Source organism: Schistocerca americana, chromosome 3 (assembly GCF_021461395.2).
Source record: "Schistocerca americana isolate TAMUIC-IGC-003095 chromosome 3, iqSchAmer2.1, whole genome shotgun sequence".
Taxonomy (NCBI): domain Eukaryota; kingdom Metazoa; phylum Arthropoda; class Insecta; order Orthoptera; family Acrididae; genus Schistocerca; species Schistocerca americana.
In genome coordinates, this window is record NC_060121.1 from 960,641,329 (window position 1) to 960,667,346 (window position 26,018).

At 51.6% G+C, this 26,018-nt stretch overlaps 4 non-coding genes and 3 pseudogenes across 4 annotated transcripts; all 7 read left to right on the forward strand.

Moving 5' to 3' along the window:
• On the forward strand, positions 1-119 carry LOC124607820. The gene has a single exon (XR_006978847.1). It is a non-coding gene; the product is annotated as a 5S ribosomal RNA (ribosomal RNA).
• Positions 120-1,379: 1,260 nt separating this feature from the next.
• Positions 1,380-1,498, forward strand: LOC124607831. The gene has a single exon (XR_006978848.1). It is a non-coding gene; the product is annotated as a 5S ribosomal RNA (ribosomal RNA).
• A 1,259-nt stretch (positions 1,499-2,757) lies between these two features.
• On the forward strand, positions 2,758-2,875 carry LOC124607821 (annotated as a pseudogene).
• Positions 2,876-9,949: 7,074 nt separating this feature from the next.
• On the forward strand, positions 9,950-10,068 carry LOC124607842. Its single transcript, XR_006978849.1, has one exon. It is a non-coding gene; the product is annotated as a 5S ribosomal RNA (ribosomal RNA).
• Positions 10,069-11,327: 1,259 nt separating this feature from the next.
• Positions 11,328-11,446, forward strand: LOC124608179. Its single transcript, XR_006978881.1, has one exon. It is a non-coding gene; the product is annotated as a 5S ribosomal RNA (ribosomal RNA).
• Positions 11,447-18,558: 7,112 nt separating this feature from the next.
• On the forward strand, positions 18,559-18,676 carry LOC124607756 (annotated as a pseudogene).
• Positions 18,677-25,758: 7,082 nt separating this feature from the next.
• LOC124607709 lies at positions 25,759-25,874 on the forward strand (annotated as a pseudogene).
• The last annotated feature ends 144 nt before the right edge of the window (positions 25,875-26,018 follow it).

A 26,018-nucleotide genomic window follows, 5' to 3' on the forward strand; every position in this document is an offset into this window, starting at 1 on the left:
GCCAACGGCCATACCATGTTGAATACACCGGTTCTCGTCCGATCACCGAAGTTAAGCAACATCGGGCCCGGTTAGTACTTGGATGGGTGACCGCCTGGGAACACCGGGTGCTGTTGGCTCTATCTCATTTTTTAATTTTTGCGTCGCTACACCTGCCAGGCCTCTTTTTCATACTAACTTTCAGGTGTGACAAAGATGCTTCCACAAGCATTTTAAAGTACTGCACTAAACATAAGACACGAAATTACAGTAATGAACTCAGTTTGAGTAAGAATGCGCCGAGGAATAGTGCTAGGAACTCGTTGGAAATAACGAAACACTTCGAATCGACAGATGCGTTCTTGAAATGCGTCAGAGCCTACTGTTTTGTAGCAGCGCTAAATTCCGAAAACTAACTAAATAAATGAAGAAGGAAAAAAAAAAAAAAAAAAAAAAAAATGAACCGTTCTCGTCCGATCACCCAAGTTAAGCAACAACGTTAGTATTCGGATCGGTGACTGCCTGGGACCTCTGGCTGTCTTCATATTTTGCTTTTTTGTCGCCACCACCACTGCCAGCCCTCTTATTCAGATGTGACAACGATGTTTCCACAATGACTTAAATCTGTTGTAATAAACAAAAGATACGATATTAGGGCACTCAGTTTGAAGAAGAGTGTGCCAAGGAAGATTTCCAGAGTCTCTGGAAATAACAAAACAGTACGAAACGACAGAAATGTTGTGAAATACGTCAGGGCATATTGTTTTGCAGCAGTGCACATCTGCAAATTTGTAAACAAAAATTTATCTTTCGCCTCTAGAGGAGATGGATGCTTTGTTGAACCTCCTGTGTCCTCTGTCCGTGTTTTCGCACCTTTCCAGCGCATCGCTGCTCTACTCTAGTAGCTCCGAACGGCCGCACACGGCGTCTCGGACACGCCGGTTCGGCCCGCGCCCATCTCGCAGATGTTTCTCGTGCTTGTGCGGTCATATGGAGCGCGACCCGAGCGGCAGCGAGCGGCAGTCGGGACAAGTCGGGACGGAAGGGGGGACAGGCGAGAATGCACCGCGCAAATTACGCAAATATCTGGAAGCGCGGCGCGTGTCAGGCAGGTGAGAAAGCCTCCGCCGGTCCAGCAGGACACTGCCACACCCCGCGCAGTCCCCCCGACGCCCGGCCCTGCGCCGGATAACAAGAACAAGGTGCGCCCCCCGCGGGTGTCGGAGGCCGCACGCACCAAACGAATGACAGGCGGTGCAACGAGCAGCTGTGTTGTGCGTGTCACCCACGTGGCGGTGGAAGGACGTGCCTTGCGTCAAATGTGCCACGGAAAACGGCGAATGCGTGTGTCGGGAGAAGGGCCGAACGCTTCTTCTGCAGTGCGGCTACATTATAAGGGCGCCAACGGCCATACCATGTTGAATACACCGGTTCTCGTCCGATCACCGAAGTTAAGCAACATCGGGCCCGGTTAGTACTTGGATGGGTGACCGCCTGGGAACACCGGGTGCTGTTGGCTCTATCTCATTTTTTAATTTTTGCGTCGCTACACCTGCCAGGCCTCTTTTTCATACTAACTTTCAGGTGTGACAAAGATGCTTCCACAAGCATTTTAAAGTACTGCACTAAACATAAGACACGAAATTACAGTAATGAACTCAGTTTGAGTAAGAATGCGCCGAGGAATAGTGCTAGGAACTCGTTGGAAATAACGAAACACTTCGAATCGACAGATGCGTTCTTGAAATGCGTCAGAGCCTACTGTTTTGTAGCAGCGCTAAATTCCGAAAACTAACTAAATAAATGAAGAAGAAAAAGAAAAAAAAAAAAAAAAAAATGAACCGTTCTCGTCCGATCACCCAAGTTAAGCAACAACGTTAGTATTCGGATCGGTGACTGCCTGGGACCTCTGGCTGTCTTCATATTTTGCTTTTTTGTCGCCACCACCACTGCCAGCCCTCTTATTCAGATGTGACAACGATGTTTCCACAATGACTTAAATCTGTTGTAATAAACAAAAGATACGATATTAGGGCACTCAGTTTGAAGAAGAGTGTGCCAAGGAAGATTTCCAGAGTCTCTGGAAATAACAAAACAGTATGAAACGACAGAAATGTTGTGAAATACGTCAGGGCATATTGTTTTGCAGCAGTGCACATCTGCAAATTTGTAAACAAAAATTTATCTTTCGCCTCTAGAGGAGATGGATGCTTTGTTGAACCTCCTGTGTCCTCTGTCCGTGTTTTCGCACCTTTCGAGCGCATCGCTGCTCTACTCTAGTAGCTCCGAACGGCCGCACACGGCGTCTCGGACACGCCGGTTCGGCCCGCGCCCATCTCGCAGATGTTTCTCGTGCTTGTGCGGTCATATGGAGCGCGACCCGAGCGGCAGCGAGCGGCAGTCGGGACAAGTCGGGACGGAAGGGGGGACAGGCGAGAATGCACCGCGCAAATTACGCAAATATCTGGAAGCGCGGCGCGTGTCAGGCAGGTGAGAAAGCCTCCGCCGGTCCAGCAGGACACTGCCACACCCCGCGCAGTCCCCCCGACGCCCGGCCCTGCGCCGGATAACAAGAACAAGGTGCGCCCCCCGCGGGTGTCGGAGGCCGCACGCACCAAACGAATGACAGGCGGTGCAACGAGCAGCTGTGTTGTGCGTGTCACCCACGTGGCGGTGGAAGGACGTGCCTTGCGTCAAATGTGCCACGGAAAACGGCGAATGCGTGTGTCGGGAGAAGGGCCGAACGCTTCTTCTGCAGTGCGGCTACATTATAAGGGCGCCAACGGCCATACCATGTTGAATACACCGGTTCTCGTCCGATCACCGAAGTTAAGCAACATCGGGCCCGGTTAGTACTTGGCTGGCTGCCCGCCTGGCAACACGTGTGCCGCTCGCTATTGTGCGTCCCAGGTAGTCGAGGATCACCGGCCGCCGAGCCGTCCCCGCCCGACATCCCACCGCGCCGCGCCCGCGCCCGCCGCCTGCCGGCTCCCGCGCCGCGCCAGCCGTAGCTGTTCGTTTTCAACGCACGATACAACGATTCGGTAAGTGACGATGACGACGTATAACCGCTCGAACACGACGTTGCAATTGCAATTCGATCGAGAGTACGTGAGGCCGACGGCCTACGAAATCGAAGAATGGATGTTTGACGAACTTCGTATAGAGGAGGAGGAACTGGAGGGGCTGATGCTCGATTTTACGTTGTATAGCTTGTTTATCAAGTTGACAACACTAATACGGTGTGAAACCCTCGTGTCCACACACGGTGGAATACGAAAATTCAAGCACAGAGACGGCGCAGTGAGTGACGTGAAGATCTCCTTCGCCGGATATGGTGTGCGTCATTTGAAGGTGTACAACCTACCATTTGAAGTGCCTGACGACGAAGTGGGACGTTACTTGCGTCTTTATGGCGAAGTAATCTCCGTGAACCGCGAGTTCTGGGGTGCTGGCCACCGGTACAAAGTGGACTCGGGCGTCAGAGCAGTGACGATGGTGCTAAAAAAGCACGTGCCTTCGTTTGTAACGATCGGTGGGCATAGGGGGGTCGTGCAATACAACGGCCAGCCCCAGACGTGCTCCATCTGCAGCTCCACGGAGCACATGAGGGCAACGTGTCCGAGGAGCAGGCGTCCGGCGCAATTGCCGCGCACAGAAGCCGCGGAGGCACCTCAAGAAACCGCCACTGCCAGCTACGCTGGAGCGGTAACGCGCGAAGCTCCACGTGTTCACGAGACGGCCCCAGCGGAAGCGGCAGCGCCGCCAGCCGCCGCCACGGAGAGCCCAGCGGCTACCCCACCCCCTGCGCCCGTCCCTGCACCGGCCCCGGCCGTCGCAGGTAGCGCGGGTGAGAAACGTCAGCTGAGCTCCGACTCGGAGGGCGAAAGTACAATGGAGACTGACGCAGCCATGGCCCCCACCCCCTCGCCCGTCGCCCGGCGGCCGAGGATCGCGGAGGTCAGCGCACCCGCCCAGCCGACAGCTGCGCCTGCCGACAGCCCTGCCGCCCAGGCCGGGCCCAGCGCCGACGCCGCCACGCCATACAGCGAGATGCGTGAGCTTGCAATCAAAAAGCAAGTCACGAAACTGGCCCGCATTCTGAAGGAATCAGAAGGCGAGCCCAAAGAAAACAACGTGGACGTCCCGGCCGCGGGGAAAGCCAAAAAGCGACGGAGCAAGCGGCGAAGTCTCAGCCGCGAAAAAGACGAAAAGATGGACGTATCTGAGTCAGAGGAGTCAGATACGGCATCCGCAACCAAAAAGGCTACAACCCCTAAAGCAGAGGACGTAGTCCTGCGGCCGGAACGGCCACAGCACTCCACAGACCCGCCTCCACAAAGTGTTTAAATGCAACAGGGCTCGGGCTCAGTATACAGTGTAATTACGTGTAACGTGAACCGAATGACCGCCGCACTAAAATTAGATGCACTAATTGACTTCCTGCAGCACAAAGCCCCAGACGTGGCTATGTTACAGGAGGTGGTCACGACGGCTATAGAACAGGTACCGGGATACGAAGTCATCTGCAACATCGACGCAGAAACTCGCTGCGGAACTGCCACACTAATCAGGCACGGCCTCGAATTCGGCGACGCGAAAATGATGCCCGACGGACGCGGAATAGCGGTGAAGGTGGAAGACACTGATTTTGTAAACATTTACGCTCCGTCGGGAACGGAAAACAAGCGTGCCAGGAGCAAATTTTACAACGAGGACATCTGCGAGCTACTAGTTCACAGCAACAACGTCGTCCTGGCAGGTGACTTCAACTGTGTAATTTCACCCGAAGACCAGATCCCGGTACCCAACTTGTGCGCCGAACTGCAGGATCTAGTTAGGCGTCTAAAATTAGCAGACACCTGGCGTCTACTACACCAAAACCACACAGTGTTCACGTACCTGTATAACCGCGGCAGAAGCAGAATCGATAGAGTATACGTAAACAGAGAGATGGCCACCTCTGTGACACAAGTAGAAGTCTGCCCTGTGATCTTCTCAGATCACTGTGCCTATCAGTGCAAACTCCGTCTACCGAGAAGCAAGCTTCCAGCAGGTAGAGGAACGTGGAAGCTAAACACAAGCCACCTCACGGACGGGAAGCTGAAACAGGAAATTGCCGACACGATCCAGGCATGCAGAGAGCGGCGAGGCGAATACAATTCCACTACTGAGTGGTGGGTAGAACACGCCAAACCGCAAGTAAGACGGGAACTCATAAGGCACAGCGCTGAGAAGGCTTTCTGGAAAAGAAACACGGCAGACTTCTACACCAGATGCCTACGAGACGCAATGGACGCCCCCGCGGACGACGAACTGTTTCTGCCGCGGATAAGAAGACTCAAAGCACGTATACTGAGCCTGAAAAGAGACAAAATGAGAGGAGTCGTCGCCCGTAGCCAGACAAACGGCGAAATGGAAGATGAACCTGCCACGCTGCACCACCTGCACAGGGAGAGACAGAGGGCTAGTAGCAAACAAGTAAGGCAACTCGTCGACAAGGACGGGAACAGGTTAACGACGAAGAAAGACATTATGAGCCACGTCGAAGACCATTTCAACGACCTGTTCCGAGGAGAGGAAAATGACGACGGAGAAATGGCGAGGATCCTGCAAGAAACCCGTCGGATCCTCACCAATGCAGACCGGGCACTACTCAACGAAAACGTCACAGACGATGAGGTGAAAGCCGCCATCAAAGACAGCAGAAACGGAAGAGCACCAGGCGCAGACGGAATCCCATCAGAATTCTACGCTGCGCTCTGGGGCACAGTCGGCGGAATAATCACAGAAATAGTAAACGAAGTTCTCAACGGGACAGAATTGCCATCAAAATTCCTCCAAGGGACGGTGATTCTGATCCCCAAAACGAAGGCAGCCATCAAAATTGAAGACTTTCGGCCAATAACCCTCTTAAATTCAGATTACAAAATAGCAGCAAAGTGCCTGGCTGCAAACATCAAGGTCGCGCTACAGAAAGCTATTAGCCCATGGCAAACCTGTGCAGTGCTTGGCAGGAACATCTTCGACGCCGTCTGCACATACAGGGACATCATAGCCCACGCAGCAACAACGAGGAGACCCGCAGCCGTAATCTCTGTCGATTTCCACAAGGCTTTCGACAGGATCAGTCACCGGTACCTGCTGAAAACTATCGCACGCCTCGGATTCGGACCAAAATTCGGAAGAACAATCAAGAACGTCATTACAAATGCCACCTCAAAAATAACAGTAAACGGATGGACTTCCAAGTCAATAAGACTGGGAAGATCCGTCAGGCAAGGATGTCCATTATCGATGGCACTTTTCACAATAGCCCTCGACCCACTACTACGAAAACTAACAGCCGAAATCGGAGGATACACAATGGGTGCAACAAACATCGTATGCACGGCCTATGCTGACGACATGGGCATATTCATCCAAAACGAAGAAGAACTAGGAATAATCCAGCCTATCATGGAATCCTTCGAAAAGGCTTCAGGTGCCAAAACGAATCCGAGGAAGACAGTGCTACTACCAATAGGCAACGGCAGAATGCGACCAGCGAGACAGTGGTACCGAGTGACAAACAACCATAGGGCACTCGGAGTGGAACTACAGCAGTGCCCTTTGAAAATGGCAGCACAAAACTGGCGCAGCGTCTTGAACACAACGAGAGGGCTCGTGAGGATACACGCGAACCGGAACCTGACGCTGAGCCAAAGAGTGCAGTTAGTAAACGAAACAATCCTGTCGAAAGCGTGGTACATGGCGCAAATACTATGTGCTCCGACGGAAATTGCGCGAGCGATAGGAAGTGCGGCGTACTACTTGCTGTGGAGGCGGGAAATCTTCAAGGTCTCCCAGGCGACGTGTTTCCTGTCAAGGGACGAAGGCGGACTTGGTCTGACTGACGTTAAGACGAAATGCGCGGCACTGCTTCTACACCGTGCGATGAAAATGGCAAACCAGAACAACAACAGTATAACGTCCAGCCTGATAAACCAATATAAACCTGAATCTGAAGAGGCTCCTGTAGACACTACGAACATACCATTCAAGTTGCGGCACATAAAACAGATGGCAATCGACAAGAGTTACATCACCGCGGTCGTTGCCAACCCACAGCAAAGAACGGCGAGGAACATCTACAGCGCTCTGAGGGGGAAGGCAAGAAAGTCCAAAATAGAGACGAGTTTTCCAGACCATGACTGGCCACAGGTCTGGAAGAATGTCTCGGAACGGACACTTCCTGAGCACGCCAGGGACACGTGGTATAAAATCATCCACAAAACAGTGCCGACAAACGAAAAACTGGCACGCATAAAAATGCGGGAATCCCCAAACTGCGAGCTCTGCAACCAGACCGACACCATCGAGCATCGTTTTGGCTGCAGAGAGAGCGGGGAAATATGGGCGGCAGCGAGAAAAATGATCGCCCACATCAACAGAACCGACGAGAGGGCGATACATGTCTCAGCTGTCACTGTCCCGGACGCGAAGCCTTTCCCCAAAGCGAAACGCCTGGCCACAATGTGGATCATCGCCATGACGGCACACGCCATCGTCACGAAACGGCAGACCGACAAGGCGCAGTTCCTCACGGACCTGTGGGAGGAACACAGGAGGGCCAAACAACGCTCCAAGTACCGCGAGACCTTCCAGAACTTCCTGCAGGTCCCGCTGGACGCCGCCTTCCGAGACGCCTTCAACACGACGTGACCGACGCCCTCCCACAACACCCAAACCCCAGTCGCTGAGGACGTCGCCCACCAATCCCTCCAAAGCCCCGACGGCAAGAGTGGTGCATCGAGAAAGTGTTGTGAAAATGCGCGCAGAGTGAAAGTGGGTACGTGTAGCAGTGCCAAAGTGAGAGTGACGTGTGCCAATCATAGCCATACAGTGTCCAGTGCCCAATAGCCAAATAAAGCAGGCAAAAGGAAATGATCAGTTATTAATTTAGTGCAAAGGATACAAGACGTGTTCCAAGGTAACAGCGAAATGTCAAACAGTGTATTTCATGTAATTAATGTGTTCTCTCGCCATCTCCATTCAAGGTACGTTTTTTTTTCCCCTCTCTCTCTCTCTCTCTCTCTCTCTCTCTTCTATAATCTTTTTTTTTTTTGTTGTTTTTGTATGTTTTTTTTTTTTGTGTTTGTTTGTGTTTATTCCTTTGATGTATCCGTGTGTATAGATATAGTTATATACATTTATAAAGTTCGGCGCATCATGTGCCAAAACGTTGCATACTCCTTTGCGATTTACAATAATTCTAACTTTAGACTTTCTCTGCCCCAAATTTTCCGTGGAACTGTTGCGTCCACTCTCACACAGTACACTAAATAACTTCCCCATTCATCATTTATGCACATAGAAGTTCTGGCCCATATTCTCCTTTAGCCTTTGGCAAACACATAGCGAACATGTCAAAATAGGTGTATTCAAATACCATACGGAAAAAAAAAAAAATTAAAATTAATTTAAATTCAATTTAAAAAAAAAAATAAAATCAAAGTAATGCAGTTTCTTTTTTTGTATAAAAAACCATAAGCATTGAAGGGAAAATTTAAATAAAGGACACTCAGTGAATAAAAGTGTTGTAACTCAGCCAAGAGACTACTAAAAGAACAATCAGAACTGAAAACGAGAAAATATACAATTTCATGTAAAGATATGTATTTGTTAAAAATTGTAAATAAAAGTTTATATACGTTACAAAAAAAAAAAAAAAAAAGGTGCTGTTGGCTCTATCTCATTTTTTAATTTTTGCGTCGCTACACCTGCCAGGCCTCTTTTTCATACTAACTTTCAGGTGTGACAAAGATGCTTCCACAAGCATTTTAAAGTACTGCACTAAACATAAGACACGAAATTACAGTAATGAACTCAGTTTGAGTAAGAATGCGCCGAGGAATAGTGCTAGGAACTCGTTGGAAATAACGAAACACTTCGAATCGACAGATGCGTTCTTGAAATGCGTCAGAGCCTACTGTTTTGTAGCAGCGCTAAATTCCGAAAACTAACTAAATAAATGAAGAAGAAAAAGAAAAAAAAAAAAAAAATGAACCGTTCTCGTCCGATCACCCAAGTTAAGCAACAACGTTAGTATTCGGATCGGTGACTGCCTGGGACCTCTGGCTGTCTTCATATTTTGCTTTTTTGTCGCCACCACCACTGCCAGCCCTCTTATTCAGATGTGACAACGATGTTTCCACAATGACTTAAATCTGTTGTAATAAACAAAAGATACGATATTAGGGCACTCAGTTTGAAGAAGAGTGTGCCAAGGAAGATTTCCAGAGTCTCTGGAAATAACAAAACAGTATGAAACGACAGAAATGTTGTGAAATACGTCAGGGCATATTGTTTTGCAGCAGTGCACATCTGCAAATTTGTAAACAAAAATTTATCTTTCGCCTCTAGAGGAGATGGATGCTTTGTTGAACCTCCTGTGTCCTCTGTCCGTGTTTTCGCACCTTTCGAGCGCATCGCTGCTCTACTCTAGTAGCTCCGAACGGCCGCACACGGTGTCTCGGACACGCCGGTTCGGCCCGCGCCCATCTCGCAGATGTTTCTCGTGCTTGTGCGGTCATATGGAGCGCGACCCGAGCGGCAGCGAGCGGCGGACGGAAGGGGGGACAGGCGAGAATGCACCGCGCAAATTACGCAAATATCTGGAAGCGCGGCGCGTGTCAGGCAGGTGAGAAAGCCTCCGCCGGTCCAGCAGGACACTGCCACACCCCGCGCAGTCCCCCCGACGCCCGGCCCTGCGCCGGATAACAAGAACAAGGTGCGCCCCCCGCGGGTGTCGGAGGCCGCACGCACCAAACGAATGACAGGCGGTGCAACGAGCAGCTGTGTTGTGCGTGTCACCCACGTGGCGGTGGAAGGACGTGCCTTGCGTCAAATGTGCCACGGAAAACGGCGAATGCGTGTGTCGGGAGAAGGGCCGAACGCTTCTTCTGCAGTGCGGCTACATTATAAGGACGCCAACGGCCATACCATGTTGAATACACCGGTTCTCGTCCGATCACCGAAGTTAAGCAACATCGGGCCCGGTTAGTACTTGGATGGGTGACCGCCTGGGAACACCGGGTGCTGTTGGCTCTATCTCATTTTTTAATTTTTGCGTCGCTACACCTGCCAGGCCTCTTTTTCATACTAACTTTCAGGTGTGACAAAGATGCTTCCACAAGCATTTTAAAGTACTGCACTAAACATAAGACACGAAATTACAGTAATGAACTCAGTTTGAGTAAGAATGCGCCGAGGAATAGTGCTAGGAACTCGTTGGAAATAACGAAACACTTCGAATCGACAGATGCGTTCTTGAAATGCGTCAGAGCCTACTGTTTTGTAGCAGCGCTAAATTCCGAAAACTAACTAAATAAATGAAGAAGAAAAAGAAAAAAAAAAAAAAAAAAATGAACCGTTCTCGTCCGATCACCCAAGTTAAGCAACAACGTTAGTATTCGGATCGGTGACTGCCTGGGACCTCTGGCTGTCTTCATATTTTGCTTTTTTGTCGCCACCACCACTGCCAGCCCTCTTATTCAGATGTGACAACGATGTTTCCACAATGACTTAAATCTGTTGTAATAAACAAAAGATACGATATTAGGGCACTCAGTTTGAAGAAGAGTGTGCCAAGGAAGATTTCCAGAGTCTCTGGAAATAACAAAACAGTATGAAACGACAGAAATGTTGTGAAATACGTCAGGGCATATTGTTTTGCAGCAGTGCACATCTGCAAATTTGTAAACAAAAATTTATCTTTCGCCTCTAGAGGAGATGGATGCTTTGTTGAACCTCCTGTGTCCTCTGTCCGTGTTTTCGCACCTTTCGAGCGCATCGCTGCTCTACTCTAGTAGCTCCGAACGGCCGCACACGGCGTCTCGGACACGCCGGTTCGGCCCGCGCCCATCTCGCAGATGTTTCTCGTGCTTGTGCGGTCATATGGAGCGCGACCCGAGCGGCAGCGAGCGGCAGTCGGGACAAGTCGGGACGGAAGGGGGGACAGGCGAGAATGCACCGCGCAAATTACGCAAATATCTGGAAGCGCGGCGCGTGTCAGGCAGGTGAGAAAGCCTCCGCCGGTCCAGCAGGACACTGCCACACCCCGCGCAGTCCCCCCGACGCCCGGCCCTGCGCCGGATAACAAGAACAAGGTGCGCCCCCCGCGGGTGTCGGAGGCCGCACGCACCAAACGAATGACAGGCGGTGCAACGAGCAGCTGTGTTGTGCGTGTCACCCACGTGGCGGTGGAAGGACGTGCCTTGCGTCAAATGTGCCACGGAAAACGGCGAATGCGTGTGTCGGGAGAAGGGCCGAACGCTTCTTCTGCAGTGCGGCTACATTATAAGGACGCCAACGGCCATACCATGTTGAATACACCGGTTCTCGTCCGATCACCGAAGTTAAGCAACATCGGGCCCGGTTAGTACTTGGATGGGTGACCGCCTGGGAACACCGGGTGCCGCTCGCTATTGTGCGTCCCAGGTAGTCGAGGATTACCGGCCGCCGAGCCGTCCCTGCCCGGCATCCCACCGCGCCGCGCCCGCGCCCGCCGCCTGCCGGCTCCCGCGCCGCGCCAGCCGTAGCCGTCTCGCCGTAGGCGATCGTGTTTCGTGTTTCAACGATTTGGTGAGTGCTCCACGGAAAAAATGACAACGTTTAATCGCTCAAGTACGACGATTCAGTGCGCGTTTGATCGTGAACACGAACGGCCGTCCTCCTTCGATATAGAGGAGTGGATGTTTCACGAACTTAAAATTCAGGAGGACGAATTAGAGGGGTTGCAGCTAGATTTCACGCTGCTTAGCCTCTTTCTGAAATTGAAAACGGACGTGAGATGCGAGACGCTTGTAAACGTAAGCGGTGGTGTGAGAAAATTTAAACACAGAGATGGCCGCGTCAGCGATGTAAAAATAACGTACGCCGGACACGGCGTGAGGAACATAAAGGTGTATAACCTCCCCTTCGAGGTGCCAAATGAGGAAGTTGCACGCTACTTCAAGCTGTACGGTGAGGTTCTCTCTGTAACGAGAGACTTCTGGGGTACTGGGCACCGGTATAAAGTGGACTCTGGTGTTAGGTCCGTCAGGATGGTCCTACGAAAACACGTGCCGTCGTTTATTGTAATAGGAGGACACAGAGGTGTTGTCCAATATAGCGGACAACCACCGACGTGCTCCATCTGCAGTTCGACTGAACACATGAGGAGCAGCTGCCCCAAAAATAAGAGGGTGGCTCAGCTGCCGCGCGAAAACGCGGACAACGCAGCGGAGCAGGCGGCAAGTTACGCCGGAATTTTGTCGGGCCAGAGCCCGCGCGCCAACGACGAGCCTGCCGTAGCGGAAGCAGCGGCGCCTGCCGCGCCAGCCGAGGCCGCCCAGCCGGCAACACCGGCCCCAGCGGCTGCCGCCGCGGTCAGCGCAGGGGAGAAGCGGCACCTGAGCTCCGACTCGGACAACGAGACCACAATGGAGGCCGAGCCGGCGGCCGCCCCCTCCCCCGCCGCCCGGCGGGTGAAGGTCACGCGCGCCGCCGCGCCCGCCCAGCCGTCAGCTGAGGCTGTCATTCACGGCAGCCAGCTGGCCGGGCCCAGCGCAGAGTCCACGCCCACCTCGTACACCGAGGCGCGCGAGATCGCCATCAAGAAGCAGGTGACCAAACTCGCCCGCATCTTGAAGGAGGCCGACGACGAACCGAAGGAGTCCAACGAGCAGCCGCAACCGGCGTCCAAAGCCAAAAGGCGGCGTAACAGGCGGAGAAGCCGCAGCAGCAGCTCAAACGACGAGAGGATGGAGACCTCCGACGGGGAAGCGTCGGACATCTCGCCCGAAAACGCGCGAAAACAAACCACCGAACCGGAGGACCTAGTCCTACGGCCGGACCGCCCACAGCAAGTTCAACCCCCGCCTCCACATAGCGCTTAAATGCAGGAACGCTCTGGCTATAACGTCATCACGTGCAATGTCAATAAAATGAATTCGGTTGTGAAGATAGACGCCCTCACGGAGTTCCTGCAGCACCGAGCTGCCGATGTAGCGATACTACAAGAAGTCGTCACCACGGACTTGGAACAAGTACCGGGATTCGACGTCTTCACGAACATTGACGCAGAAACGAGAACTGGCACTGCTGTAATGGTGAGGAATGGTATCGACACAGAGGACATCAAGACCCTGACTGACGGCCGTGGAATAGCAATCAAAATAGCTGGGACGTACTTTGTCAACATCTATGCGCCGTCAGGCACAGAAAACAAGAGGGCCAGAAGCCAGTTCTTCAATGAAGATATTTGTGCACTCCTTCCACGCAACAACAGCAATGTTGTGCTGGGAGGCGATTTCAACTGCGTGTCTGCTCCAGAAGATCAAGTCCCGGTACCTAATCTGTGCATGGAGCTGCAGGAACTGCTAAGAAAACTGAATCTACGTGATTCTTGGCGTCTATTATATCCCAACACAACGGAATTCACGTACTTCCACAACCGCGGAAGAAGCACGCTTGACAGGATTTATGTGACCAGAGAGTTGGCCACCTCTGTGTCACGTGTGGAAGTCTGCCCTGTGATCTTCTCCGACCACTGTGCCTACATTTGCAAGCTCCAGCTGCCAACGAATAAAATATCAGGAGGAAGATCAGCGTGGAAACTTAACACGGAACATCTAAGTGACGCCAAACTACAGCAGGAGATAGCGCTCACACTAGAAGAAAGTTTACAGACGCGACGACAATATCCGTCCACCACACAATGGTGGGTCGCATCTGGAAAACCACACATAAGGAAGACGCTGATAAGGCACAGTGCGGAAAAGGCTTTCTGGAGGAAGAGCACGGCAGACTTTTACACGCAGTGTCTGAAGGACGCGCTCAACTGTCCTCCAGACGACGACCTGCTTCTCACGCGAGTGAGAGGAATAAAGGCGCGACTACTGAATACCAGGCGTCAACAGATGAAAGGCGTCGTCGTCCGCAGTCAGACACACGGCGCCACTGAAGACGAACCTGCCACACTGCACCACCTGCATAGAGAGAGGGAGAGGGCACAAAACAGAGCTGTAAGAGAGCTTAGCGACGCAGCTGGCCGCAAAATAACAACTAGGAGGGACATGATGCGTCACGTAGAAGACCACTTCTCTGATCTCTTCAAGGCAGAGGAACCAGATGACGCAGAAACAGCAAAACTACTACAAGGAACGCGCAGACGGCTGAACGACACCGATCGCGCTTTGCTGACGGAAGCTGTGTCAGAGGATGAAGTGAGAGCCGTCCTCAAAACCTGCGCCAACGGCAAAGCCCCAGGAGCGGACGGATTACCGTCAGAATTCTATGCCACCTGCTGGGACAAAGTAGGTGGAATAATAACAGAAATTGTGAACGAAATTCTGGACGGGAAGGAGATACCACCTCCGTTCCTGGAAGGGACCATCACTCTGGTACCGAAAAATAAGGCGCCAAAAACGTTAACAGACTTCCGCCCAATTACCCTCCTAAATGCGGACTACAAGCTCGTAGCGAAATGCGTCGCGGAAAATATGAAGCTCGCCCTCAAAAAAGCAATCAGCCCATGGCAGACATGTGCAGTGTTAGGCAGAAACATTTTCGACGCCGTCTGCACGTACAGAGACGTTATAGCCCACGCCGCATCCAACAGAGCGACTGCAGCGATCATCTCTGTAGACTTCCAAAAGGCCTTCGACAGGATCGGTCACCGGTACCTGCTGAAGACCTTGGCAAGACTGGGTTTTGGCTCCGAATTCGCTCAAGTCATCAAAAACATGTTAACAAATGCCACGTCAAGAGTTACTGTAAACGGCTGGACATCTACGCCGATAAAACTGGGGAAATCTGTGAGGCAAGGGTGCCCACTGTCGATGGCACTATTCACAGTAGCCCTCGACCCAGTCCTCAGGAAACTCGCTGCCACCGTCAACGGCTACAAGCTGAACGATATAAACGTGACATGTATGGCATATGCCGATGACTTGAGCATTTTCGTGGACGGTAAAGAGGACATCGACAAAGTCCTCCCAATAATAGAGTCTTTTGGGAAGGCATCTGGGGCGAAAACCAACCCCAAAAAAACCGTGCTCGTCCCGATAGGGAACGGGAAACTGAGAGAGGCCAGACCATGGTACCAGGTGACCGACAAATATAAAGTTCTAGGTGTTCAGCTGCAGGCCTGCCCACTCAAAATGGCCGCAGAGAACTGGCGGAACATCCTGAACACCACCAGAGGGCTGGTCAGGACACACGCCAACAGAAACCTGACGTTGGATCAGAAAGCACAGCTGATCAACGAAACGATCCTGGCGAAGGCTTGGTACATGGCACAAGTCATGAACGTACCAACAGAAATAGGGAAGTCTATAGGAAGCGCTGTATACTACCTGCTGTGGAGGCGGGAAATTCTCAAAGTGTCGCAAGCCACCAGCACCCTCCCTAGAGAAGAAGGGGGGCTGGGCCTGATAGATGTCACGAGAAAATGCGCGGCACTGTTGCTCCACCGAGCTCTACAAATGGAGGACAGAAGTGTAGACTGTACCACGTCGTCTCTACTGAAAGAACACAGACCCGATTCCGGGGAAGCGCCGGTAGATGTCAGTAGAATACCCTACAAGATGCGCTACTTGAAGCAGATAGTAATGGACAGTAGCTACATCTCATCCACGCTAGCAGTGAAAGAGATGAGAACTGCAGCGAAAATCTACCGTGCACTGAGAGGCAAACAAGGAAGAAGCAGAACAGAGACGAATCTTCCAGACCACGACTGGCCACAAGTCTGGAAGAATCTCTCTGAGAAAGCCATACCCCCGGAAGCTAGAGACACGTGGTACAAAGTCGTACACAACAAGATACCGACGAACGAGCGCCTAGCGCGCATTGGCATGCGCGAGTCGCCGCACTGCGAAGTGTGCAACGAGATCGACACCGCGGAACACCGCTTCACATGTCCGACAAGTCAGGCGATATGGGAGACATGCAGGAAAATGGTGGCGCTCATGAACAGGGCGGATCACCGAACTATAGAAGCCACAGCCCTCACGATCCCGGCTGCAAAATGTTTCCCACGTCCCAAACGCGTCGCGACCATGTGGACGTTCGCGATGACAGCGCACGCCATAATCGCGAAAAAAGAAACGGACGGAGTGCAGTTCCTCACCGATCTCTGGGAGGAACACAAGCGAGCCAAGCGGAAAAACAACTACAGGCAGACGTTCCAGAACTACCTTCAGATAGCGCTGGACGCCGCCTTCAAGGACGCCCTCCGTCCCCACACGCCACGACCGCCTCCGACGTCTCCGCCGCCGCCGCCGCCGCCGCCGCCGCCGCCGCTGCCGCTGCCGCCGCCGTCGCCGCCGCCGCTGCCACCGCCGCCGACGCCGCCGGCGCCGCCGACGCCGCCGACGCCGCCGACACCGCTGCCGCCACACCACGCCCCCCCCTAGTCCTCCACGCCTCCGTCGTCACCGATGCAGAGACCCTCCAACGCCCCCAAAGTGTTGTGTGTTAAATGTGAGTTCGGTATAAAATTTGTGCAGTGCAACAACAGTGTCCGCAGTGCTACGGCTACACATATAGGGCATATCCAGGTAGCGTTCTTAAAAATGTGCGAAACATCACTACGCCGAAGATGACTATGTGAGTAGACTAACAAAAGAAACATCTATATTCAATCCATATTTAATCATGTTAAACTTAATCTAGAATATAGTTGTCCACTTATAGAATTATTCTTTAATTATGTTTCAAATGTGTTCCGTATCGCCCTCTCTCTCTCTCTCTCTCTCTCTCTCTCTCTCTCTCTCTCTGTCTCTCTATTTCTCTCTCTCTCCCTCTCTCGCTCTCCTCCCCTCAACCACCATCTCGTGGACACCTCGCTATATATATATAATATTCTTTCATACATATTTGTCATTGTCCTTTGTCTCTTAAATGTAAGCCTTAGCCAATAAGACATCTCTAATAATAGCTACAAGCCACATAATGGCACCAGACCAAAAACTCGACCTAAAGCAAAGAACTTAGAAGTGTTTGAATCAATAACCCATAAAATTTAACAAAAACGCAAACAAAACTGAAAAATGAAATATTCTTGCTCCACTGACTTACAAATCAGTGCAACAGTGTAAATTACCTGCAAATGCACAAAATATAATGAAACAGACAATTGCAACAAAGTTACATATCAGTAAAGAAAAGAAAAAGACTCGATAACTAACTGAAATTGAAAATACCTTGGAATCTCATGACTGTATTTGTTATTTTGTAAATAAAAGTTTATTACGTTTAAAAAAAAAAAAAAGGTGCTGTTGGCTCTGTCTCATTTTTTAATTTTTGGGTCGCTACACCTGCCAGCCCTCTTTTTCATACTAACTTTCAGGTGTGACAAAGATGCTTCCACAAGCATTTTAAAGTACTGTACTAAACGTAAGACACGAAATTGCAGTAATGAACTCAGTTTGAGCAAGAATGCGCGGAGGAAGAGTGCTAGGAACTCGTTGGAAATAACGAAACACTACGAATCGACAGATGTGTTCTTGAAATCCGTCAGAGCCTACTGTTTTGTAGCAGCGCTAAATTCCGAAAACTAACTAAATAAATAAATAAATAAAAAAAAAAAATGAACCGTTTTCGTCCGATCACCCAAGTTAAGCAACAACGTTAGTATTCGGATCGGTGACTGTCTGGGACCTGTGGCTGTCTTCATATTTTGCTTTTTTGTCGCCACCACCACTGCCAGCCCTCTTTTTCAGATGTGACAACGATGTTTCCACAATGACTTAAATCTGTTGTAATAAACAAAAGATACGATATTAGGGCACTCAGTTTGAAGAAGAGTGTGCCAAGGAAGATTTCCAAAGAGTCTCTGGAAATAACGAAACAGTATGAAACGACAGAAATGTTGTGAAATACGTCAGGGCACATTGTTTTGTAGCAGTGCACAACTGCAAAGTTGTAAACAACAATTTATCTTTCGTCGCTAGAAGAGATGGATGCTTTGTCGAACCTCCTGTGTCTTGTGTCCTTGTTTTCGCGCCTTTCCATGGCACGGCACAGCGCTGCTCTAGTACCTCCGAACGGCCGCACACGGCGTCTCGGACACGCCGGTTCGGCCCGCGCCCATCTCGCAGATGTTTCTCGTGCTTGTGCGGTCATATGGAGCGCGACCCGAGCGGCAGCGAGCGGCAGTCGAGCAAAGTCGGGACAAGTCGGGACGGAAGGGGAGGGGACACGACAGGCGAGGATGCAACGCGCAAATTACGCAAATATCTGGAAGCGCGGCGCGTGTCAGCCAGGTGAGAAAGCTTCCGCCGGTCCAGCAGGACACTGCCACACCCCGCGCAGTCCCCCCCGACGCCCGGCCCTGCGCCGGATAACAAGAACAAGGTGCGTCTCCCGCGAGTGTCGGAGGCCGCACGCACCAAACGAATGACAGGCGGTGCAACGAGCAGCTGTGTTGTGCGTGTCACCCACGTGGCGGTGGAAGGACGTGCTTTGCGTCAAATGTGCCACGGAAAACGGCGATTGCGTGTGTTGGGAGAAGGGGCGAAAGCTTCTTCTGCCGTGCGGCCACATTATAAGGACGCCAACGGCCATACCATGTTGAATACACCGGTTCTCGTCCGATCACCGAAGTTAAGCAACATCGGGCCCGGTTAGTACTTGGCTGGCTGCCCGCCTGTGAACACGTGTGCCGCTCGCTATTGTGCGTCCCAGGTAGTCGAGGATTACCGGCCGCCGAGCCGTCCCTGCCCGGCATCCCACCGCGCCGCGCCCGCGCCCGCCGCCTGCCGGCTCCCGCGCCGCGCCAGCCGTAGCCGTCTCGCCGTAGGCGATCGTGTTTCGTGTATCAACGATTTGGTGAGTGCTCTACGGAAAAAATGACAACGTTTAATCGCTCAAGTACGACGATTCAGTGCGCGTTTGATCGTGAACACGAACGGCCGTCCTCCTTCGATATAGAGGAGTGGATGTTTCACGAACTTAAAATTCAGGAGGACGAATTAGAGGGGTTGCAGCTTGATTTCACGCTGCTTAGCCTCTTTCTGAAGTTGAAAACGGACGTGAGATGCGAGACGCTTGTAAACGTAAGCGGTGGTGTGAGAAAATTTAAACACAGAGATGGCCGCGTCAGCGATGTAAAAATAACGTACGCCGGACACGGCGTGAGGAACATAAAGGTGTATAACCTCCCCTTCGAGGTGCCAAATGAGGAAGTTGCACGCTACTTCAAGCTGTACGGTGAGGTTCTCTCTGTAACGAGAGACTTCTGGGGTACTGGGCACCGGTATAAAGTGGACTCTGGTGTTAGGTCCGTCAGGATGGTCCTACGAAAACACGTGCCGTCGTTTATTGTAATAGGAGGACACAGAGGTGTTGTCCAATATAGCGGACAACCACCGACGTGCTCCATCTGCAGTTCGACTGAACACATGAGGAGCAGCTGCCCCAAAAATAAGAGGGTGGCTCAGCTGCCGCGCGAAAACGCGGACAACGCAGCGGAGCAGGCGGCAAGTTACGCCGGAATTTTGTCGGGCCAGAGCCCGCGCGCCAACGACGAGCCTGCCGTAGCGGAAGCAGCGGCGCCTGCCGCGCCAGCCGAGGCCGCCCAGCCGGCAACACCGGCCCCAGCGGCGGCCGCCGCGGTCAGCGCAGGGGAGAAGCGGCACCTGAGCTCCGACTCGGACAACGAGACCACAATGGAGGCCGAGCCGGCGGCCGCCCCCTCCCCCGCCGCCCGGCGGGTGAAGGTCACGCGCGCCGCCGCGCCCGCCCAGCCGTCAGCTGAGGCTGTCATTCACGGCAGCCAGCTGGCCGGGCCCAGCGCAGAGTCCACGCCCACCTCGTACACCGAGGCGCGCGAGATCGCCATCAAGAAGCAGGTGACCAAACTCGCCCGCATCTTGAAGGAGGCCGACGACGAACCGAAGGAGTCCAACGAGCAGCCGCAACCGGCGTCCAAAGCCAAAAGGCGGCGTAACAGGCGGAGAAGCCGCAGCAGCAGCTCAAACGACGAGAGGATGGAGACCTCCGACGGGGAAGCGTCGGACATCTCGCCCGAAAACGCGCGAAAACAAACCACCGAACCGGAGGACCTAGTCCTACGGCCGGACCGCCCACAGCAAGTTCAACCCCCGCCTCCACATAGCGCTTAAATGCAGGAACGCTCTGGCTATAACGTCATCACGTGCAATGTCAATAAAATGAATTCGGTTGTGAAGATAGACGCCCTCACGGAGTTCCTGCAGCACCGAGCTGCCGATGTAGCGATATTACAAGAAGTCGTCACCACGGACTTGGAACAAGTACCGGGATTCGACGTCTTCACGAACATTGACGCAGAAACGAGAACTGGCACTGCTGTAATGGTGAGGAATGGTATCGACACAGAGGACATCAAGACCCTGACTGACGGCCGTGGAATAGCAATCAAAATAGCTGGGACGTACTTTGTCAACATCTATGCGCCGTCAGGCACAGAAAACAAGAGGGCCAGAAGCCAGTTCTTCAATGAAGATATTTGTGCACTCCTTCCACGCAACAACAGCAATGTTGTGCTGGGAGGCGATTTCAACTGCGTGTCTGCTCCGGAAGATCAAGTCCCGGTACCTAATCTGTGCATGGAGCTGCAGGAACTGCTAAGAAAACTGAATCTACGTGATTCTTGGCGTCTATTATATCCCAACACAACGGAATTCACGTACTTCCACAACCGCGGAAGAAGCAGGCTTGACAGGATATATGTGACCAGAGAGTTGGCCACCTCTGTGTCACGTGTGGAAGTCTGCCCTGTGATCTTCTCCGACCACTGTGCCTACATTTGCAAGCTCCAGCTGCCAACGAATAAAATATCAGGAGGAAGATCAGCGTGGAAACTTAACACGGAACATCTAAGTGACGCCAAACTACAGCAGGAGATAGCGCTCACACTAGAAGAAAGTTTACAGACGCGACGACAATATCCGTCCACCACACAATGGTGGGTCGCATCTGGAAAACCACACATAAGGAAGACGCTGATAAGGCACAGTGCGGAAAAGGCTTTCTGGAGGAAGAGCACGGCAGACTTTTACACGCAGTGTCTGAAGGACGCGCTCAACTGTCCTCCAGACGACGACCTGCTTCTCACGCGAGTGAGAGGAATAAAGGCGCGACTACTGAATATCAGGCGTCAACAGATGAAAGGCGTCGTCGTCCGCAGCCAGACACACGGCGCCACTGAAGACGAACCTGCCACACTGCACCACCTGCATAGAGAGAGGGAGAGGGCACAAAACAGAGCTGTAAGAGAGCTTAGCGACGCAGCTGGCCGCAAAATAACAACTAGGAGGGACATGATGCGTCACGTAGAAGACCACTTCTCTGATCTCTTCAAGGCAGAGGAACCGAATGACGCAGAAACAGCAAAACTACTACAAGGAACGCGCAGACGGCTGAACGACACCGATCGCGCTTTGCTGACGGAAGCTGTGTCAGAGGATGAAGTGAGAGCCGTCCTCAAAACCTGCGCCAACGGCAAAGCCCCAGGAGCGGACGGATTACCGTCAGAATTCTACGCCACCTGCTGGGACAAAGTAGGTGGAATAATAACAGAAATTGTGAACGAAATTCTGGACGGGAAGGAGATACCACCTCCGTTCCTGGAAGGGACCATCACTCTGGTACCGAAAAATAAGGCGCCAAAAACGTTAACAGACTTCCGCCCAATTACCCTCCTAAATGCGGACTACAAGCTCGTAGCGAAATGCGTCGCGGAAAATATGAAGCTCGCCCTCAAAAAAGCAATCAGCCCATGGCAGACATGTGCAGTGTTAGGCAGAAACATTTTCGACGCCGTCTGCACGTACAGAGACGTTATAGCCCACGCCGCATCCAACAGAGCGACTGCAGCGATCATCTCTGTAGACTTCCAAAAGGCCTTCGACAGGATCGGTCACCGGTACCTGCTGAAGACCTTGGCAAGACTGGGTTTTGGCTCCGAATTCGCTCAAGTCATCAAAAACATGTTAACAAATGCCACGTCAAGAGTTACTGTAAACGGCTGGACATCTACGCCGATAAAACTGGGGAAATCTGTGAGGCAAGGGTGCCCACTGTCGATGGCACTATTCACAGTAGCCCTCGACCCAGTCCTCAGGAAACTCGCTGCCACCGTCAACGGCTACAAGCTGAACGATATAAACGTGACATGTATGGCATATGCCGATGACTTGAGCATTTTCGTGGACGGTAAAGAGGACATCGACAAAGTCCTCCCAATAATAGAGTCTTTTGGGAAGGCATCTGGGGCGAAAACCAACCCCAAAAAAACCGTGCTCGTCCCGATAGGGAACGGGAAACTGAGAGAGGCCAGACCATGGTACCAGGTGACCGACAAATATAAAGTTCTAGGTGTTCAGCTGCAGGCCTGCCCACTCAAAATGGCCGCAGAGAACTGGCGGAACATCCTGAACACCACGAGAGGACTCGTCAGGACACACGCCAACAGAAACCTGACGTTGGATCAGAAAGCACAGCTGATCAACGAAACGATCCTGGCGAAGGCTTGGTACATGGCACAAGTCATGAACGTACCAACAGAAATAGGGAAGTCTATAGGAAGCGCTGTATACTACCTGCTGTGGAGGCGGGAAATTCTCAAAGTGTCGCAAGTCACCAGCACTCTCCCTAGAGAAGAAGGGGGGCTGGGCCTGATAGATGTCACGAGAAAATGCGCGGCACTGTTGCTCCACCGAGCTCTACAAATGGAGGACAGAAGTGTAGACTGTACCACGTCGTCTCTACTGAAAGAACACAGACCCGATTCCGGGGAAGCGCCGGTAGATGTCAGTAGAATACCCTACAAGATGCGCTACTTGAAGCAGATAGTAATGGACAGTAGCTACATCTCATCCACGCTAGCAGTGAAAGAGATGAGAACTGCAGCGAAAATCTATCGTGCACTGAGAGGCAAACAAGGAAGAAGCAGAACAGAGACGAATCTTCCAGACCACGACTGGCCACAAGTCTGGAAGAATCTCTCTGAGAAAGCCATACCCCCGGAAGCTAGAGACACGTGGTACAAAGTCGTACACAACAAGATACCGACGAACGAGCGCCTAGCGCGCATTGGCATGCGCGAGTCGCCGCACTGCGAAGTGTGCAACGAGATCGACACCGCGGAACACCGCTTCACATGTCCGACAAGTCAGGCGATATGGGAGACATGCAGGAAAATGGTGGCGCTCATGAACAGGGCGGATCACCGAACTATAGAAGCCACAGCCCTCACGATCCCGGCTGCAAAATGTTTCCCACGTCCCAAACGCGTCGCGACCATGTGGACGTTCGCGATGACAGCGCACGCCATAATCGCAAAAAAACAAACGGACGGAGTGCAGTTCCTCACCGATCTCTGGGAGGAACACAAGCGAGCCAAGCGGAAAAACAACTACAGGCAGACGTTCCAGAACTACCTTCAGATAGCGCTGGACGCCGCCTTCAAGGACGCCCTCCGTCCCCACACGCCACGACCGCCTCCGACGTCTCCGCCGCCGCCGCCGCCGCCGCCGCCGCTGCCGATGCCGCCGCCGTCGCCGCCGCCGCCGACGCCGCCGGCGCCGCCGACGCCGCCGACACCGCTGCCGCCAAACCACGCCCCCCCCTAGTCCTCCACGCCTCCGTCGTCACCGATGCAGAGACCCTCCAACGCCCCCAAAGTGTTGTGTGTTAAATGTGAGTTCGGTATAAAATTTGTGCAGTGCAACAACAGTGTCCGCAGTGCTACGGCTACACATATAGGGCATATCCAGGTAGCGTTCTTAAAAATGTGCGAAACATCACTACGCCGAAGATGACTATGTGAGTAGACTAACAAAAGAAACATCTATATTCAATCCATATTTAATCATGTTAAACTTATCTAGAATATAGTTGTCCACTTATAGAATTATTCTTTAAATATGTTTCAAATGTGTTCCGTATCGCCCTCTCACTCTCTCTCTCTCTCTCTCTCTCTCTCTCTCTCTCTCTCTCTGTCTCTCTCTCTCTCCCTCTCTCGCTCTCTTCCCCTCAACCACCATCTCGTGGACACCTCGCTATATATATATAATATTCTTTCATACATATTTGTCATTGTCCTTTGTCTCTTAAATGTAAGCCTTAGCCAATAAGACATCTCTAATAATAGCTACAAGCCACATAATGGCACCAGACCAAAAACTCGACCTAAAGTAAAGAACTTAGAAGTGTTTGAATCAATAACCCATAAAATTTAACAAAAACGCAAACAAAACTGAAAAATGAAATATTCTTGCTCCACTGACTTACAAATCAGTGCAACAGTGTAAATCAACCTGCAAATGCACAAAATATAATGAAACAGACAATTGCAACAAAGTTACATATCAGTAAAGAAAAGAAAAAGACTCGATAACTAACTGAAATTGAAAATACCTTGGAATCTCATGACTGTATTTGTTATTTTGTAAATAAAAGTTTATTACGTTTGAAAAAAAAAAAAAAAAAAAAAGGTGCTGTTGGCTCTATCTCATTTTTTAATTTTTGCGTCGCTACACCTGCCAGGCCTCTTTTTCATACTAACTTTCAGGTGTGACAAAGATGCTTCCACAAGCATTTTAAAGTACTGCACTAAACATAAGACACGAAATTACAGTAATGAACTCAGTTTGAGTAAGAATGCGCCGAGGAATAGTGCTAGGAACTCGTTGGAAATAACGAAACACTTCGAATCGACAGATGCGTTCTTGAAATGCGTCAGAGCCTACTGTTTTGTAGCAGCGCTAAATTCCGAAAACTAACTAAATAAATGAAGAAGAAAAAGAAAAAAAAAAAAAAAAAATGAACCGTTCTCGTCCGATCACCCAAGTTAAGCAACAACGTTAGTATTCGGATCGGTGACTGCCTGGGACCTCTGGCTGTCTTCATATTTTGCTTTTTTGTCGCCACCACCACTGCCAGCCCTCTTATTCAGATGTGACAACGATGTTTCCACAATGACTTAAATCTGTTGTAATAAACAAAAGATACGATATTAGGGCACTCAGTTTGAAGAAGAGTGTGCCAAGGAAGATTTCCAGAGTCTCTGGAAATAACAAAACAGTATGAAACGACAGAAATGTTGTGAAATACGTCAGGGCATATTGTTTTGCAGCAGTGCACATCTGCAAATTTGTAAACAAAAATTTATCTTTCGCCTCTAGAGGAGATGGATGCTTTGTTGAACCTCCTGTGTCCTCTGTCCGTGTTTTCGCACCTTTCCAGCGCATCGCTGCTCTACTCTAGTAGCTCCGAACGGCCGCACACGGCGTCTCGGACACGCCGGTTCGGCCCGCGCCCATCTCGCAGATGTTTCTCGTGCTTGTGCGGTCATATGGAGCGCGACCCGAGCGGCAGCGAGCGGCAGTCGGGACAAGTCGGGACGGAAGGGGGGACAGGCGAGAATGCACCGCGCAAATTACGCAAATATCTGGAAGCGCGGCGCGTGTCAGGCAGGTGAGAAAGCCTCCGCCGGTCCAGCAGGACACTGCCACACCCCGCGCAGTCCCCCCGACGCCCGGCCCTGCGCCGGATAACAAGAACAAGGTGCGCCCCCCGCGGGTGTCGGAGGCCGCACGCACCAAACGAATGACAGGCGGTGCAACGAGCAGCTGTGTTGTGCGTGTCACCCACGTGGCGGTGGAAGGACGTGCCTTGCGTCAAATGTGCCACGGAAAACGGCGAATGCGTGTGTCGGGAGAAGGGCCGAACGCTTCTTCTGCAGTGCGGCTACATTATAAGGACGCCAACGGCCATACCATGTTGAATACACCGGTTCTCGTCCGATCACCGAAGTTAAGCAACATCGGGCCCGGTTAGTACTTGGATGGGTGACCGCCTGGGAACACCGGGCATATCAGTAAAGAAAAGAAAAAGACTCGATAACTAACTGAAATTGAAATTGAAAATACCTTGGAATCTTATGACTGTATTTGTTATTTTGTAAATAAAAGTTTATTACGTTTTAAAAAAAAAAAAAAAAAAAAAAAAAAAGGTGCTGTTGGCTC